Source organism: Catharus ustulatus, chromosome 1 (genome assembly GCF_009819885.2).
Source record: "Catharus ustulatus isolate bCatUst1 chromosome 1, bCatUst1.pri.v2, whole genome shotgun sequence".
NCBI classification, from domain to species: domain Eukaryota; kingdom Metazoa; phylum Chordata; class Aves; order Passeriformes; family Turdidae; genus Catharus; species Catharus ustulatus.
Window position 1 is genome coordinate 129,251,832 of NC_046221.1, and position 14,158 is coordinate 129,265,989.

Here is a 14,158-nt window from a genome sequence, read left to right on the forward strand (position 1 = left end):
CCTTCCCCACCCCCCGCGCTGCCTGCACAGAGCAGCTCCACCTGCCGTGCAACAGAGTATCAATTTGTAACAACCGCGTAAATGCAGGGTTTTACTGGCAGGAGCTCGACTTTGCAGTTTGCACTGACTTGGTTTGCACTCCCAGGGTTGAAAATGTCAGAAAATTATTCACATATTGGCCGCACCTGAATATTAGTCGCTTTCACGGTATGAGAGCAAAATTTTGGTCAAAACAGTGCGGCTTGTATTCGTGAAATTACTGTACATAGTACACTGAATTTTTATTTCACTATGATCAAAATCTTACACTGATATTTAGGAGGTTAGCAGGGGAAAATAGTTGCATGTTGCTCAAGGGGGATGAAAATTATAAAACCAAAATCATCTGAATTAATTATTATACAATGGAATGGCAGCGCATATTTCCAATTGCACTTACAGTTTCTTCTGATTTCGTGCCCTGATATTGGGGTAAATTTGGAATTGAAAAAAATCTTTTCTAAAAATAGGATATGAATCAGGTAAGGTATTGCAACAATTTAAAGCAAAATGCATAATCGTATATATTTTACTCCTTCCTTTTGACTGGTATTTTTCCACTGGTATATATCTGTGAATTCAATTTATTCATATGGAAGAAATATTAATTATATACTCAGGAAATTAATAAAAATATATAGTTTTATTTCAGACTTTGAGAACAAACACAGTGAACTTTTACCAGAGAGTTATAAGAAGAAATTAAACTGTGTTTAACTAAAAGCAAAGATACAATAACTACTAAAAAGGCAAGGAAAATGTCAGACTATGGCATTTAAGGATAGAAGGGAGAGTTAGAATTGGAGAAAGAAAAAATACAGCTTTAAAGTGTAACAAAATTGTAGATATAAATTTTTAAATACCTAGTAGAAACTTATGTTAGTGAAAGAATAACAGAAAGAAGAAAGATGTTTAAAAGAATATGATTTGGAAGAGTGTTTTAGGTTAACTAGAAAAGAAAGGTCCAAAAGAGTTTCCTCACAAATATAAAATGACTTTGAGAATGTACATGTAATAGGAGAGGAAAAATAAAAATGGCTTAGAAATAAAAGGCTGAGTGGGAAGCATGGCGAGTACAACAGTGGATTCTGCTTCACATTGGGAAATCTACATGAAAATAAGTAAGGCAGGTTGAAGTAAAATTTATATAGCAATAACATTTCCAAGACCTACTCTGTGTTGTAGGTTGAACATAAATAAGTTTTGCACAAATTTTAATCAGATGTTGTTACAGGCATTGTCCGTAAGACAGTGTTAACAGGCATTGTCTACAAGAAAACATAATTGCGTCTGAGATAAAAAGAGTAAATTATATAAAAACAAAAAAGGAAAAAATAAAAGGAAAGCATTAGAAAGACCAAGAAAAACAGTAGACCAGGAAGCTTCAGAGGAAATTTAAAAAAATATCCAACAACAGTATAATAGATGCATTGTAACTAGAGAGAAATAGGGATGATTAATGGAAGGTGAAATTAAAAGAAGTGATGTAAGAGCAAAGAGTACTACAAGGTCATCTATAGCAATGAGCTATATGAACCCTGACATTTTTACAATGGGTTTTCAACAGAGTGAACTGATCCTAAAGTATAGCAGCTTGAGTGGGACAGAGGAGAAAGAAAGAAAAGGTTATGTTGTAGCATGATGGAAAAAAAGCTTGTCTTAAAAAATTAAGTCTTTTCAACAGCTAAAGCCTTAGAGAGTTCCTTAGTGACCTGATTTGTCAAATGGATTTTTGTCCCTTGTTTGGTATTTTCAGTTCACTGCATTCTCTTACCCCAGGTTTCAGTAAATAATATCTAAAAAAATTAAAATGTTCTAACATTTAATTTAATATCTTGCCTGCACTGAGTTTCCACATCTACTTAATGTAACCATTTTAGGATTACTTTAGGACTTTTTGTGCTTTTTGACTACTGATGGCAATCCAGGGTCCCAAAATGCAGGAAAAATATCTAGTTCAAAGTATCACTCCCTAAAGCTATGGATTTCGACTGGAGATCATATCTCAAAATCACTTTTTGTAGTAACCTACTGCTCTACTAAACACTAGTAACACAAATCAATCTGGCATTCCCAGAAGCCCAGGGAGAATTCTCACACAGCTTTCACTGTAAATGCATTCAGGTTGCAATGGTTGATCTAGAATCAGGGTTTCTCAGAAGAGCATGCTGCTGAAAAAAAGAAACTCCTGGAAATAAAAATAAAAGTTAAAAAATGAATAAAAATTAATTATTTTTTTTAAAAAAGGAGATTAATCTACAGAATTATAAAGCTGTCTGATCAGAAATGTGTATACCTGCTTTTCTCCACCAGGCAGGGGATCAATGAGAATGCATTGCTCTGAATGCCAATCACATTACAGCATCTGAGAAAAACCTGAAGATTATCAGGTTTTTTGTTTATAACTTGCAAATTTTGTCCCTTTTCATATACCATAAAAAAATCTCTCCTCTGTCATCTTGCAATATCACTCTTGCTTCTGCATGTGGAAGCAGATTGCTCTTTTGTTTGACTGAAGCAAAGGTGAAATATGTGAAATACATGTATTGTGATCTGGATAATAGTAATGTCTTGTGTTTTGCTTCACAAATGGATGAGGGGAAAGGATATATTCATATTACCTCAGCACAAGCTGAATCTTGGGGTGAAGTAATTCAAACAAAAGAACAGGCACAAACTTTAGCTCGTTTCTTAAGAATTTTGCAATATTTCAGGTACGGCATAACGGATAAAAAAAATTTTAAAAAACCTTCTTCAATGGGCCTCATCTGACATCCCGAGGAGAAATCAGGTGATTCTGCTTGTGCTTCAGCAAAGCTTCTGACACCCCTCTGCAATGGTCCTAGCATGGGAAAGGGAGGAAAGTACTCAAATGCCCCATCAGGATCCAGATACAAAGAAGAGGAAGGGAGCTACCCAAAGCTATTTCCCATCCTTCTCAAAATGCAGTTTTAAGACATGGTTTATTTAAAGCTTCTTATGGGGAGAAAGAGGGACATTCATGTCATTCAATCTGAATTCAACTAAAGATATATCTTTTAAATAAAACAGTGCAACTATATTCAAGTCTTCTTTGGATATCCACATGCAGAATTACATCGATTAAAATATATTAAGCCTTAGGGGAGAAAGGAAATTATTATATGATTTGCTTAATCCATTTTAGAAAACAATATTGAGTTTCTTGATGGTTCTGAGTTGACAGGTCCTTACAATCTTATGATTGTGTTCAGGGACTCCTTTGACTGCTTTGTTGTTCAGCCTTGTATGCCATACAAGACAGACCCACTGAGAGTTTGTGTTGTACTATATTTAATTAGGTCGTTACTCATTTTGTTGTTGATACCTGAAATTTAATGAAATGGCTTCTAAGAGTGCCAATGGTAACAATAAATTATATCTACCCTGCATTAATAATTAAAATCTTCCTTTTAAAATGCTGTTCAGGGGTGTGGTCTCGATTACTGACCGGGACCTATGTACTTAACCATAGATATTAACCATCTTAAACTCTGAGAAATTATATATTTGGACATGTGTGTATTTCAATTTAACTCTAATATTTGGGGAGTATTGTTATTCCCAGTGAAAAGGGCAATGGTCTGCCATTAGGCCTCTTGTCAGTTGGGATGACTTGCATTTTGCTTTCATAAAATTGATTGGTTTCTGCTGAAAGTAAACTGCTCAAAGACTTGGCAAGCAGCATGAATCTAAGAGCCTTCTGTATGTGGTATAAGTCCATTGAGTAGAAATGTGGATACACATGACCTATATTTCTAGATAATGCTCTGTACTGGCAGCTAACCCGCCTGTATATATTGTTTTATGATTAAACACATATTGATGGGTAAAAGAGGCCTTTGTACTTTTTCTATTAAATTTTGCTATTAGGCAGCTTTTAGCTTACTTACTGCACAATTAGTCTTCTTGCTTCTCACAGGGGGGCTCATTTCTACTCTTCTCCTAGGATTATCTGAGGTTGATCTCACTCCCTCTTGTTGTAATTTATGTGTTTGGGAAGAAGGTTATCTTGCAGTTTGAATACAGATGGCAGAGCCCAGGGAATTTCTGCTTCCAAAACAGTCCCACTGACCACTTGAAGGCCCTGCAGACCACGATTCTCCACCCAAATTATTTTACTGACCTAGTTGAAGTCCTTATCTTTCGGGAGCCCAGCTGAAGATGTTCAGTTCAATTAAGTTACCCAAGAGAAGTCCTTACAATGTTGAATTCTGTTCTTAATTGTATCCCCCACTGCTACAACGGAAACAAAACATTTATTGCAAGATTCTCATTTTAAAAAAATTTTAAAAAAAATTAAAAATCGAATGACCAAACAATAGATATGGTAGTATAACTTACAGCCTTTAAGCAAACACAAAGAACTTTAATGCATATTAATTAAAAATTTAAACCATAAATTTTAATTGCCTTTTAAAAACTAATTCTCTATGTGCAGCTTTTGAATAAGAAGAATAAGAGACATTGAGGAAGTTTAGGTGAAGAGACACAACTTCTTTTCCTAAAAGAAACCCAAGAAAGTTTTCATGATAGCTCAGACTTCCCTCGAGTATTAAAAGAGCAGCATTCAACCTGTCTCCTGAGAGTTTTCTAAACAAAGTTACTGCTGATGCTCCCTCCACAGACTTGGCCAGAGAAATCTAGAAAGCATTTATAATTCCCAGATTGTTAATACAGAAACATCATGAAAATATGAAAAGATGTGTCTGTGACTGCCTGTGGAGAGGCAGAGGGACACACAGTGTTACTAAGGTAGAAATTCCTTTCACTACCAAAGGAAAGGGGTGGGTGAGACTTCCTGTGATGTGTTTGGAACAAGCCCTGGGTTATAAATAGGAAGATGGGAAAACAAAGATCACATATGTATTCACCAACACCACCACCATAAGCAACATTTCCTAACCTCTGCCTGTCTCCCTTCCCAGAAATATTATTCTATCTACTAAAGAAAGAAAGAAAACAAAGCCCATCAGGGAAATCTATGCCTTCAACAGGCTTTAGGAAGATTCTGGCAAGGCTCAGACCTCTCTCATCAGAAAAAAAAAGCCTGTTTTTATCAACAGAATGTAAATACTAAATAGCAGTTTCTGCCCGTTTTTTCTACCCTGCATTTTTAGTTCCTCTTTCAGACTGGGGGATCAGAGCAATAAGCTTTTTTCTGATCCCTGTTACAACACTGTCAGCTGCAAAAAGTCATCTGCTCCATCAGAGGACCTAAATGCCACTAAACAGGACCCACAGGGACAAGCGGAGATTTCAGACATGCATACAAAGAAATCACAAGAACATTAATCTTTTCAAGAACCAACTGACAGTACATTTCAGAAAGCACATATAACTCAATTAATGTTTGTGCTCACAAAACCTTTTAATTTATGAACTATAGCTCTTGGGGTTTGCTAAACAATTAAAATCAAATCTAACTTCTCCCCTAAATTTTGTAAAGCATGTTTTATAAGTTTAATTCCTGCAACTTCAGCAGGAACAGCTCATCTACATGACCCTGAGAGTAAGAAAGGAAATCTTGTTGCTCAGTGATCTGCTGTCATCAATGGACAAAAATTAAATGCTTTTGCTAATCCTTTCACTCTCACTAGCCATTGACCATGAAGCTTTGTTGACCTTGCTGGAAACCCTGGCAAGAATTATTGAGAGGCACTTGAGCGAGCTATTCTTTTCCCTCAGGAAACAACCAGAGGGTAGTAGCTGCTGATTGCTCTTTTGCCTCGATGTGGTCTTATGCAAGATACTCTGTTCCTTCTATTTCATATACACTCTGCATTGTTAGGGCAATTCAGCAGTATGTTGTAAACACTGCTTTTGGATCTGATCTGAACTGTACAGTCGTGGCCATGGTGAAAGTGGAACTATAGTTCAAATCAGATAAAAGAGAGCTGTTGCTGCCAAATTACTTGAAAAACCTTAGGAGGAGATTAATAAGTTATTTCTCTGTTAATGTCAATATTTTTAACTTACTTTTCACAGTAAGACCAACTGTTTAAATGTCTGGGTACTTTTAAATGGCCAGCAGCAGTTATTCTTTTCTTAAGTGGTTTTCAAATATCATTTTGAGTGGGGGACTTCACTGTGGTAATACCTGGTGTGCCTCTTCAATGCTGGAATTTCAGTGTTGCACCTTTTAGCAGTGGCTACATACAGAGTTCTTTCAGTTTCTCACCTGGTGGCCTGTAGCAATTTGGACCCATCCAACTTCAAAAATCACTTCTGTTTTAAACAGCCACTGATTAGACAAGCTGGGATGACAGCCTAATGGCTTACTGCCACTGGAGGAAGTAGTTGTGCTCTCTTCTTCCCTCAGGTACATTCTAGAGCCTCCCTGGTGTGTACTGTAGCACACCTCTGGTTATTTGCTGAGCTCATTAGGTTCTCTACACGGGTACAAAATTCAACCAGGAGTGAAAACCATCCTGTTCCCTAATAACGAGCTACTCTGTTGATTCATTTTTAACTTTTTAAGTTTCTTCCTAAAAGGGAAATAAGAACTGTAAATTAGGACCTGGCATGCTGTTTTTAGGGCTCCTTAATAAAGTCGTCTTCAGAGTTGTGAAGTTTGATGGCCGTCAAAGGATGCTGCAGGAAGCACAGACATTACCTTTGGTCTTGCAGGGAATATGACATAGGCCAGAGGGTAAAATGTACTTCTTTAATTGCCATTGGTTTCAGATATTAATTGTTCATTTTCTATAAAGTTGTGCTGTGGTTCACATTATCTGTGTACACAGAATATGATGAGTAAATTTTAGAAACTACATGCAAGGTTTATTCAAGAAATGAAGCCATTCCACAGTTCCTTGAAACTTTCCTATTTACAAGACCACCAAAGTCCCATTAAAAAGGGGGGTAGAGGGGTGGGGAATCAGCAGAGACTTTTTTTTCCTGTGATGAAATAGGTTAATTTCATAGCTGACTTGAAATCTTGTGACAAGTTGTGGTATTCTATTATGCCATTATTAGTAGAAGACATAATCCCTTGCAGCTGTGGTAACTCATGATAACGCACAATATATACCCATCAAGATATCTGCTGACAGCAATGAAATTAGCTCATGTCACCCCTGTGTCTAACAGAATGTGCTTGCAGCTTCTTCTTAGTATGCTGTTTTAGATACCAATGAATTGTTATATGGGAAAAATGCATCTATTAGGAGCAATTGTTTATACCAAAATTTGCACTGGCTTCACTGCGTATTTGATGACAGATGTTCCAATAAAGGTAAGCAGACAATATAGGTAAATGATTGTAAGTAAAAGAAATCATAGTTATTGCGTACTTCTTAAATGTGTGTTTTCCTGAACTTCAGTGGGATCTGTAGAACTGCTCTGCACAGTTACTTCCAACACATCCTTGGTGAGGTTGAAATCCATGTCTGTGTTCTCTAGCTCAGAATCAATGTGTGAGCCAAAGCCTAAAACCATTGCAAAGTCGGCTGTTTTAAGGAGCTATTTTGAAATTATAGGATGATGAAAAAACTGTTACTTACAATTTCGTTTTATGTCCTAAACTAATACTTCTTATACAGAATTATCTAAGTGACTATGAAACTTTGAGAACATGTTTTTTTATGGCTAGGTCCAAATTGCTGGGATGAAAATATATTTTACAGTATTTCAAAGAGGAGGAAGAAGGCAAATCAGATGATAGCAAACACATCTCAGCAACACTTTAAGACTGTACTTTTAATGACATTTTAAAATAAGTGTTTTGCAATAACAATTAAATAAGCAAAGAGATAAAAGCCAGTATTTACCGTCATACATATTCTCACTTTCTGACAGGTTTCAATAATCAAACACTTCCCACATCACAAACATTATACAAACACTCTGTAGTCCCAGCACGGTATGGGTTATTCCCAACTTAACTTCATGTACTGATTCCCTGATGACTACACCAGTTCTGACTTTCATTTTTTATTTAAAAACAACAACAACAGCTGAACTCCAAATTAGTCTCATGGAATACCCTCAATTTAGCTCTTTTAATAAAATGGAAAAGTTGAAAGCACCCTGGTCACAAGGGGAAGCGTTACTTAAAGCTTGAGTTTGGCCATCCACATTACAGAAATAAAAGACAGCTTTAAAAATAGAGACTACTGGCTTTATCACTGGTCTGCATTGCTTCCCTTGTGGCTAAGCAGCTTTTAGCTTTAAATTTTTATTAAATAAAAAGAACAAATAGAATTCTTTCCTTTTTTTTTTTTTTTTTTCCCTTGATTTGGGAAAATCCTATTTTAGGAAGCAAAAGCCAATAACTGTATAAAAATACACAAAACACTAACTGTGGAAAAAGTGTGATTTCCAACATTTACAAGTTAGAAAAGAATTGATTCTTTCTACAAATAAAGCATATATTCATTTTGAAACTCAAGCATTTGACAGTACAATTTGACACAAGCTGGATTTAAAAGCAGCAGGGTTTTACAGGCTGTATTTCATACAATGTGACAATATAAATTGTAAATTTATAGTAAGTAATTAATGAAGATGTAGGAAATAGTACAGTTGTGTTCCAAAGACTAGTGCAATTACATCTTAACAGAAATGAAAATTGGTTATTGACACTAAAACTCCACCATTTAGGCTTTCAAAGAGGCATGCAACATTTTAATGGCAGTCTACCGAGAAGCTAATATCCTTTGCTGGACTTTGAAAATGTAAGTATAAATGTTTTAAAGGCAGAGGTCATTGGGGGTGTCGGTGAGAGTGTACGGTGCTGCAAGACTTTTGATTGCACTGCTTTGGGATTGCTGTGTGGATCTTGCCTTCCAAACCTTCAGGTACTTCTACCTCCCTAAGACATTGAACCTGTTAACCGATACATTGATTTAAAGTTGTTTTAGAGAGACCAGCTGTGATCCAGCTGAAAAAGGTTAGATGCCTGAACCCATAAAAACAAACATGAGAGAGTATCTTTGCTACACTGCCATATCTGCCTCCTGCTTTATTTTTTTCAGCCTGTTTCCAAGTCTCTGTGCCTGGCCCTCCTCCCAGAAATTACCTGCTACTCTTCCTGCAGGTGTTGTACTCCTGCTCTGGAGAAAAGATTAGAGAAATCTATAAACAGGATGTAAATAAAGAGCATTTTGACATTTTCAGAATTTTTTAGAAATTGTATGTATTGTTCAATGGCTACCTTATCCTATGGCTTTCACTTCCCTTAAAAGTCGCCTTGCAGTGATATGTATTTTCCTCTCCTCAGCTTCTGTCTTTTTACTGCCTGGGACAGGAGTACCTTCCAAGATAGTTATGAGTCATAAACTGCATTTGTCAAGAAACTATATAAATTTGGGGAACCATTAAGTCAATTGAAAAGGTAGCACCTAGAACTGCAATTCAAAGGAATTAATAACAAATCAGAGAAGGTAGTCTCTTAATAAAAAACAAAACAAAAAATAAACAAGATTTTACATACTACAACAGGGACCTACACCATAACAGATCTATAAAACTAATTGCTGAGGATCAGTTTCTGTTCAGGAAAGAATTCTGAAGCAGATCAGGTACAGAGGAAGACTACTATGATGATCAGCGAAAGGAAAAAAGGAGATGCTGAAAGAGGTTGTTAAGCCTAGAAGAATGAAGGCTGACTGTAGGATACCATGACATAAAAATATCTCAAGTTTGAAACACCAGGCTGACAGAGGAGCTGTTATAACTAGTGTCAACATAAACGGTTGTTAACTGACCCTGAAGAAGAGCAGTCTGGAAAAAGTCAGATGATTTCTAATATTCACAAATTCTGAAGCATCTAAATACCAGTAGACTAATGGGATAAAAGGTCATATCTGTTTGCGATAGCAGGGACTTGATTCGTTGAGCCAGATTGTCCCTTCCTGTATAGAACTGATGCAAGTTATTATAATTTAAAATTCCTAGTAAAATATACATTTTGATTGAGACAGCAAGCTCAAGGCACAAAGCAGATGACTCAGATCTATTAAAATAGCTCACTTGGCCCACCCAACTAAAAGGTTGAATTAAACTTTTTCATTAATGTTAAAACTTAAATAACATTACTGAAATCTTCAGTTCTCTGAAAAGCTGTAACTGATCTGACTACACTGTTGACTTTGGCAAATTATTTTGCTGATTGAAAGTTTCCTTTATTTTTGTATGGATCAATTTTCTTTGGCTTGTTCTTTATAAAAGGACAAAAGGATAATTGAGAAGGCACAGAATGTAGCATTGTTTTTGTCATTCTACCAGTGCACTGTCGCAATACGTTTCTTTTGAAAACACAAGAAAGAAAGCAAATGGTCAGGAAGGAATCTCCAATATGAGCTTCAAGGTTTTTATACGAATTTTTTACGTCATTTTCTTTTCCCACTTTCAGTGCACATCTCACTTTCAGGGCACTTTTTTTAAAATTAGAATTAAATGTTGTGAAGCTAGAAAATTTTGTAGCATAGAAGCAGTAGAAACCAAAGATGGAGAAGCAGCATCAAAACTGGCAAGGAAGTTAGAGCTCTGGTACTTGAAAAGGCAACCTATCCTTGCAAAATAATTTTAAGATATGTTATTTAATAAGCAGGTTCTGTGTCAGCTGCTTACTCCAGTGTTTTATTCTGAAAAAGTTACTTATGGATGTGCATAGCTTGGGAAAATATTTTCCAGGGAAGAAGACTGAGAGTTAACTAAATTAATTGTAAATTGATGATGAAAACTGGGGAATATATTTTTTTCCCTGATTACTAAATATGTTTAGTGAAAATCAAATTCATTATTAAAGAATAAACACAAGCCATAATTAAACCTTATTTACCTTTGACATATGCCTGTTAGCGGAAAACATCACCAACTGTTAGTTATAAACTTTCTGATGAAAGTGTCTCCTGCCAAAACCCTGTCTTCTGTTGAAGATTAAAGCAAGTAACTTGTGGTTTCTTTATTATAGCTGGCTCTGACAGCATGTATAAACTGACGGGAAATTTCCATTGAATCCATGGTGTTTCAGGATTCTGCTAGATGTGCGTATGCACATGCAGGAAGGTTCAGTGGAATTTTAGCTTTAACAGGAAACGGTGGAATATGAAGTTCTGAGGAGACAGGGCTTTGGGGATGTCCTGATTCCCTACAAAGTCTGTAGAAGGAGGTGAGAGTACCAGGCTACCTACATCAGGCTTGGCACAAAGGAGTATTTTCTTCTTTCCTCCCTTCCACGGAAAACAAAATGTAAGCATGTACCTGTCAGAGCAATTCCTAAACAGGCACTAAATGAGCTAACTCTGCAACTGGAAGCAATAAAGCTGCTTCAGACTGAAGTTACGCCTGAGCTAATTGCCCAGGTGCAGTGCTATGCTTCAGAGGTTACACTGCTCCAAGTAATTGTAAACTTACCTGCTCAGGGATGTCTAACATATTGCTTCATTGTAATATTTAGACATAACTCAAATGAATCATCAAAAAACCAAAAAATATCAAAACTGAAGCTCTTTCAGTCATTTTATACAGACACCTGTGGTATGTGCATTGCAGTAGTATTCTTAATTGTGCAGCAACTGTGTATTATTTTTGTGGGACCACTGCCTCATTCACTGAGCACACTTGGTGCCTATATCTAAGCTGCACAGTGAATTGCCATGATATAAAGTGTTGTGTATTACACTTTGTAATGTCTGAATGATGTCTTGTGAAACAGAATCACGTCTATTGCTCCTTGTACTGAAATAGGTATATATTGTGCAGTGAGTGGATGTAGGATCAGCTGCAAGGTAAAGATGACTTTCATAGACATCTGGCTTTCATCCCTTTCTTTGACAGTGACTTGGTGAATGATTTGCTGGAAAATGGAAGGATTTCTCCGTTTCAGTTACTCATTAGTAAAGTGGGGGATCATAATCCCCCTTGGTCAAACAGGTTTTCTTAATAGGTAGTGTATAAAGCTTTATGAAGCAAACTAAAATCTAACAGAGCATCAAGTGAAAATATAAGAAAGATACTAAAATATTTTTTCCTTGCAAGGCTTGTCCAACATGAGGTGCAGGACTCACAATCCACATAAAAAGTACTGTGAAATATTCTTTTCTTTCAACAGTGAAGAGAAAACCAGCATGTGTTTACATAAGAATGAAATACATTTATCACAGAAATTACTGGATGAAATGTGTGGATGTGGTACTTGAGGGTATGGCTTACTAGTGAACAAAGTGGTGATGCTAGGTTGATGGTTAGATTTAATGAACTTTAAGCCTTTTCCCAACCTTAATAATTTTATGATTCTGTGAAATAAAAAACCAAATAGTTACGTGACCAGATTTCTTTATTGGGGACCTTTAAGGCAAATTTCCTTTGCAGGTCTATCACTATCTTACTAAAGGGCTTGAGAATGTCTTACTTTTTCATGTCCCTGTGATTCTTTCTCACCTCATGTCTCTTGGGTATATTCAGAGCACTAATGAGTAGGTCGAGCTGGGTTGTCTCTAGTATGAATTTGAATAGTGTTTAGCACACTGAAGGCCCAGTTTCATTTGGCTTATGTAGGCATTATTAAGGCCAAGCAACATGCTAGTAAATTAAATATGTAAGAGAGAATCAACTAGAAGTATTTAACATTTAAATGGATAAATATATTCATAAAAAAACCCTTGTTTGCATATACTGAAGTAAACAGAGGATCAGAACACAGATTTATGGTTTTGATGCAGAAAAATTTGTCTTGTCTGACCAGTAGAAATCATAACTTCCGCCACCAGATTTTCAGAACCTGAAACTTCTCTCCTATCAGAATTTCCTACTTTTATGATATTTTCCCAGGCATATTTTAGAGTCAGACATGTGAAAACCATAAACATTAATCCAAGAGTCACTTTGAAAAATGTGTTACTTAGTCATTCTAGCATTTCCAGTGGTATAATAGGAAATTTTTCCCACTTCACAGCAGTAGTGTTACTTTGCGCCTAGTTCCTGGTAATAAAATAACTTTCAGATACCACAGTATATAGCACAATGGATATTAGACATTGATTAAGCACTGGTTAGTATCATGAAGTTTGTGTGTAGCATGTTCTGATTACAGTAACCCTTTAACTATTCCTTATCATTTCATTCAGTTGATTGTTTCAGTTAGTGCTTCAGTTAGAAATTTTAGATTGAGCAGATACTGAACTATTGCACCTCTTGAAGGTCAGATCTAGTAGCAGCTGCAGTAATGACTGACACTGCTACATTGCTTTGCTGGGTTCACTTCAGCCATACTTCTAAACTGCATTTGTCTTTGCTTTAGTATGGAGGAGAAGTTATGGAACACTTTTCTGTTTGGGGAAAGGTGGACTGATATTATTTAGAAGATGAAAAAAATGTTCCTGGCAGTAACAAAGAGACCAAAATACACCTGGGACATGCAGTAGTCCTAAGGGTGAGGTTCTGGAGGTAGAAAGTGTATTATTTGGAAAGGAAATATACAGCAGATGAAGTCTTTATATTTTTCCATAGAATCATTGAATGGATTGGGCTGGAAGAGGAGTTTAAAAAGTTGACTAGTCCAGTGCCCCTGCAATGCATTTCAATTAAAACATTTTCAATTCCATCAGCTTGTTCAGACCCATGTCCATCCTGACACTGAAGATTTTCATGGAGGGAGCATCCACCACCTCTCTGGACAGCCTGTTCCAGTGTTCCATTACACTCATTATAAAACTCTTGCATCTTAGATCTAGTCTAAACTTACCCTTTTTTACTTTAAAACATTATCCCTTGTCCAATTGCAACACGCCCAGTTAAAAGCTGTGTCCTCCTCTTTCTTACAAACCCCCTTTGAGCATTGGAGCATTGGAGCATCACAACATTGTCTCATCAAAGTCTTCTCCAGTCTGAGCAACCCCAAAAGTCTCAGGCTTTCTTCATAGGAGAGGTGTTCCATCTGTTCTTTGATCTTTTTTGTGGTCCTATATCTCAGAAATGAGACAAATACCTTCTGGTTTGTGTATTTTGTTTCATATTTTAAGCTGTCAGTCCCATTTCCTTTATGTCCAGTTCAAAATAAGGTCTCAAAATAGAAGATGGACATAAAATCCATTCGGACATTCTCATAATATTTTGGTTCAGAGTATATGTTCATGCTGAGAAGATAGTAACATTT